Source organism: Ochotona princeps, chromosome 7 (genome assembly GCF_030435755.1).
Source record: "Ochotona princeps isolate mOchPri1 chromosome 7, mOchPri1.hap1, whole genome shotgun sequence".
In the NCBI taxonomy this organism is placed as follows: Eukaryota; Metazoa; Chordata; class Mammalia; order Lagomorpha; family Ochotonidae; genus Ochotona; species Ochotona princeps.
This window is the reverse complement of record NC_080838.1, coordinates 78,226,246-78,232,221: the sequence shown is the minus strand read 5'-3', so window position 1 is coordinate 78,232,221 and position 5,976 is coordinate 78,226,246. Positions and strand designations below refer to the sequence as shown.

Genomic DNA, 5,976 nt, shown 5'->3' with positions numbered 1-5,976 from the left:
CATTGGTTGCATGTGAGGCACATTGCCAGTAGGTTACCCAGATGAACAGGAGCAGAAAAATTCATTCTCTCCAGTGGTTTATAATTTTAGAAATCAGGTAAAAACAAAAAGCGTTCATGTAGAAGAGGAATTAATGTAATTATAGGTAAGTGTAATTGAAAAAAAGGAAAACAGGATAGTCACTGGAGACTTCTAAACAAATAGAACCAGTAAATTCATTCTCAGAGATGATTGTACTTTAGAAAGGTGACGAATGAAAAAAATAAATCTATTTACCTCCTATAACAAATACAAATAATCTTCTATGAAAGGATGATATTTAAGCTCCAGAGCTAAAAATGTTGAGAAAGTCAACTCAGTTGAAGAACTGAACTAAAACTAGAAATAATGTTAGATAAATGAAAAATCTTTTTGTAACAGAAAATTGTGAAGGTTTAAACATGAACAGTTAAACTTTCATGTCTGCAACTTTTAGTTTGACATAGAGTACTGTGTGCTAAGCATTTTAAAAACAGAAGTTGAAAATGTAAGCGTTACACTTGTAAACTAGTATTTTTTTTGGAATTACTTTTCGTAAATTACATATTCTGTCAGTTTTCATTTCATTTATATTTTACACCTATTTTTTTCCATAATTTCTGGCTTTCAGATAGCAGAAATTTTGTAGTCAGAATTTTCCCAAAGTATCTTTACTGTACTTTTGATAACAGCTATCAAAATTAATGCAAAAGAAGAAATTACTGTTAACACAAAGAATTTTGCTAAAAGATAACAGGGCATTGCCCTGCACCTGTTCTTTATTAATAGAGATGTGCTCAGGGTTGTTATCAAAGTTTGAAATGGGTTAGCTTTAGCCTTTCATTTTTTAAGATTTATTTATATTTTTATTGGAAAATCAGATTTACAGAGATAAGGAGAGACAGAGAAGAAGATCATCCATTTGACCATTCATGGTTGGAGCTGAGCTGACCTGAAGGCAGGAGCCAGGAGCTTCTTGTGTGTCTCCCAGGGGTGCAGAGTCTCAAGGCTTTTGGGTTGTCCTCCACTGTTTTCTCAGGCTGGCAGTAGGGCACTGGAAAGGAAATGGAGCAGCCACGTTAAGTACTGGAGCCCATATGGGTTGTTGGTGGATGCAAGGCAAAGATTTTAACCATTAGACTATCACATTGGGCCTGTATATTTTTTTCAAAAAAACTGTATTATTTTTTGTTTACTTGAATGTCAGAATCATGAGAAAGAAAGCATAAAAGAGAGATTCTCCATTAACGGATTCAGTCCCCATATGGTTTCCACTATGGCCAGAGCTGGGCCAGTTTGAAGCTTGGAGCTAGGAGCTTCCTCCTGGTCTCCCAAGTCAACACAGTGGCCCAAGGCCAAGCCATCCTTTCCTGATAACCAAGCACTAAAGCAGGGTGGTGGATGTGAATTGAAGTGGCTTGGGTTTGGGCTAGTGCCCACACGGAATGCCAGTGGCACAGGTAGAAGATTAGTGTGCTATGCCACCACATCAGCCCCTAAACTTAAACTAAAAATCTTACAAATCTTTGAGTCATCCTTTCATGACACAGTGATTATGAAAATAGTGTCAAAGAGGTATTAACATTGTATTAGACATATTAACTTCTAGCATTAACATACGCCAACATGTCAGAAAGACCCCAGTTCATGCTTTAGCTGCTCCCTTTGGCATCCTACTACCTGTTACTGGCCTGGTATTACAGCAGAATCAGAAGGGTTTAGGACCCTGCAAAACACATGGGGAACCGCATGAGGCCTTGGCTCCTGGCTTCAGCCAGGCTCAGCTGCATTCCCTATGGCCTTCTGGGACGTGAACCAGATCTCCTTATCTGTCTTTCCCAATTTCTGCAACTCTGACTTTAAAAACCAAAGCAAATACATAAATATTTTTTTAAAAAAGATGTACTTCCCCCAGTATATAAATAACTTTTACCCACTTACTTTGTCTAATGGATGCCCACTGGGCATGCTTTAGTAGAGAGGTTTGAAGTCCACGATTCCATCATGCCACAGACTGAACAGATGACCTCAATCACAGGTATATTTTTGCCTAGAGTTCTAAATCATCTCATTGAGACATTTGCTCTTTTTCTCTGTTGAAATTTAAAGTCATTGTTTAACTTAAAAGTAAAGTGGAGTGATCAAACTTCATAAACGTATAAATAGTTCGTCACTGAACAGAGCAGAACAGTGTTAGGGTAAGGCTTTCATAGTTATTTGAGGAATTTCACATTCATTTTCGGTTACTTGAATTGTTATAATTAATATGCACATAATATCATTATTAGGATATAAATAAGCATACATATTTTGATATGTAAAGATATATGTGTTATGTAATATATACATTTATATAAGCATATGTATATACAAACATATATATTTAGATCTTACATAATATATAAGGCATAAGGATACAGTGGTATTCAGTACAATTAAAATTGGTGTGATCCTTAAATTCAAGAAGCCAGTTTGGCTCAATGGGATTTTCTCCTTATAGAAACTCTTCCTAACACTCTCGTGGTGTCTTGGTGACACCAGTCTCCCATAAGGTGCCAGTTGCTATTCTGGCTGTTGCTTTTTTAAGCCAGGTCCATGCCAGTGGCTGGGGGGCGGGGGGGGGGAAGCTATGTACCTGGGAGAGTCAGGGAAGCTTCTGGCTGCAGCTTCAACATGGCCATCTGCGGGCAGAAACAGCAGGGGAGAGCTCACTCCATTGCTCTTCTCTCACTCTCTGTAACTCTGACTCTGTAAATTCCATAAAAAACCACTCTTAGGAGAATGAAACCTTGACTCCACATTATTTTTAAGTTACCTAACTAAGAGATACAGAAGAAACAAGAAGGAACTCTCAATGGTCTAACCTTTTGCTACCAGCCAAAACACCAATACATTTTAGACCCTAACTAACTTATTTTCAAAATAAAAACTCAATTAATAATAAAAAACAATGATTTTGGAATACAAAACCAAATTAAATGTTCAATTTTTTCCTATTTTATTTATCAGTTGAATAGTTCTTAAATAAAATAACTCCTATCTTAATTCACTTAAATAAATAAATGCTTTGAAACAGCCTTTTTTTTTTTTCCTTTATTCATTTTTTTATTTTTTGCCCAACCCCTCCCTGTACCCTACCCCTCGGTGGACCGCCCCACCCCGTTGCCATATTACATTTTTGTTTTTTGTTTTTGTTTTTGTTTTTGTTTTTTATTACATTGCATTATGTGTCACAGTTCTGTAGGCCCTGAGATTCTCCCCCACCACCACCATAATGTATTCCTCAACCTTGTTGCACCACCACGGATCAAATTCAGCTGGGATTCCCCCACTGCGCGCATCCACCAGGCAAGAAGTCCCACATCCCATTGTCCAAAAATGTCCATCAGTTTATTGGGAAGACCATCTCCGGTCCAAAGGCAGAGCCGGCAAAGTGGTTTTGATAGTTCTACAGAGCTGTATTGTTGCCAGTCTCACCACTCTAGACACGATGCGGTCATTGGAGAATCCACTGATTGACATGGTCCATCATATAGTCTCCAGTTGCCTGATTTTTTCATTGTCAACACACAGCTGAGGTGGTCGATTGACTTGTTCTGTCCTCTGTCATTTGATGTTTATCTTCCAGAGACCGAAAGCTCGATTGCGGGGATCCTAAAAGAAACTACAAAGGAGGTGCCCACTATCTCCCTACTAGTCCTCTCGAGCTTCTGGGTCCTGGTTTGTTTGGTGGATCAGTCTGGCTCTAATAGTTCTTATGGGTGCTCTCATTCAAACCTTCAGGTCTCTGTCCCACTCTTGCCCTAGTGTTTATGGTTACTATTACTGGGGATACACAGAAAATTATCTCTCATCTACACAAAGACTGGCCTTATTTAAGGGTGGCCCTAAGCAGCTATTTCTGATAATAAAAACTCCAAAGCTTCCCGCCAGGCGGCCAGCAGAGCCTGGCACCATTTGGTGCACTGGCCGCCCATAGCCAAGGACCCCCTCACTGCCTTGCGGCGGTGGTCTTGGCATGCTGAGTCCTTGTTCTCGGATCCGGCCTGGCTGGGCCGCCCCCAGGACCACGCGGAGTCCTGTGGGGTGGCCCAGCGTCTTCTGGTCCATGGTTCCAAGGTTCCGATCCCTCCCAAACTCGCCCCGCCTCTTAGCATATGGCCGTGGGGCGGAACTAGCCCTAAGGCCCCTATACAGCCTTTTTTAAAGACTTATTTTTATTGGAAAGTTAAATATACACAGAACAGAGAAACAGAGATGGCGATTCACTCCCCGAGTGGCTTAAATGGCTGGAGCTGAGCTGAGCTGAGTTGAAACCAAGGGACTGGAGCTTCTTTCTGGTCTCCTGCACGGGGACAGGAACCCAAGTCTTTGGGCCATCCTAGACTGCTTTCCCAGGCCACAAGCAGGGAGCTGGATGGGAAGTGGGGCTGTCGGGATTAGAACCATTGCCCATATGGGATCCTGAGGCTTGCAAGGCGAGGACTTTAGCTACTAGACTACCATGTCACGCCCATGATACAGTTTTTTTTTTTTTTAAAGATTTACCCATATATTTATTTGAAAGTTTGAGTGACAGAGAGTGTAAGAGAAAGAGGTGGGCAGGGGAAATATCTTCCACCAGTTAGCGACTCCTCACATCCATGCAGCAACGCAGGACTCGCACGGAAGTAGCCAGCAGCCAGGGACTCTGTGAAGCTGTCTGAAATGGGTGACATGGAGCCAAAAGCATGCACCATCCTAATGCTTTCTTGGCATATCAGCAAGGATCTGGTTTGAAATGGCAGCTGCTGAAAACTTAACCAACACTCTGGAATGTGGTGCCGATGCTGCACATTGTGGCTGAGTTTGTTTTATCACAACAACAACACCCGCCTCCATCATTTGGACCAAGTTGAAGGAAGAAACACAGAATTCCAACCCGAGGTAACTCAGGATTCAAGCTGTCACCTGTTCATTTATAGAGCATCAATATGAAATCTGTATCTGAAGCAGCAGAACCTGGGTAGAAAACCAGGCAATGCCAGTAACAGATGCTGGTGACCCAAGCATCACCTTGACAGTTTTACTAAAGCTCTACCCTGGAGTATCAGTTGTTTAATCACTGTGGTTGTGATGTGATTGGGAGTGCACTTTGACGCCATGATCCAGCAACTCAGGAGGAAACAATGTTCTGTAATATAAAGTTAAACTAAGTACTAACAAAATCCTAAATTCATCATCTCTTGAATGCATATTACTTCTGTACCCCTGTGAGGTGGAAAGACCTTAAGTTCGACCATTGTTAAGTTAGAGACTAGGGGTGTGTTAGTACCACGTTAAAATTTGTGCAGCTTGCATTCCACCTTTTACATAAAAACAAAACAAAGCACAACAACAAGCAGTCCTCTGTTTGTATTGTTCATACGTGAGTTAAAATTGCCATCATACAGAGAAAATGGACACAACCTGTGTTCAATGATGACCCACCCAATGTTGAAATGTCCCACACTTTTACACTCGATCTTAGCCAAAAGACTGAGAAGAGCTTGTTTCACACTTTTTAATAAAGAAATGTAAAATCCATTATAAAACAAGGAAAAGTATCAACTCAATGTTACAGCAGTTGAATAAGTGGAAAAGGAATAGCAAACACATTTGAGACAATTGTCATTACAAAAAAATAAAGATAAAACAATATATAGGGAAACCAAAGGTTTCCAAAGCAACAAGTGAAGAAATGTTCATATGTATCAAAAATAATCTTGCTTATAAAAGGATTAAGAGTGTATAAAACAAGCAGCCTTAACAACATGCTGTTTGCAAAGGAGGGAAGTTAATTGTATACAGCATATACATATTTTCACAGAAAAGGATTGGCTAAAGAGAAAGACCTTGAGCCCGGAAAATTGAGCCAGGAACCCTGTTATTTGCAGACAAAGGGTTTTTCTCAAAATACTTTCAACATATTACTAACTC

At 40.3% G+C, this 5,976-nt stretch overlaps 1 non-coding gene across 1 annotated transcript; it reads left to right on the top strand.

The window, feature by feature from the left end:
* Positions 1–5,408: 5,408 nt before the first annotated feature.
* LOC118759066 (U6 spliceosomal RNA) lies at positions 5,409–5,513 on the top strand. Its single transcript, XR_009245871.1, has one exon. It is a non-coding gene; the product is annotated as a U6 spliceosomal RNA (small nuclear RNA).
* Positions 5,514–5,976: the final 463 nt, after the last annotated feature.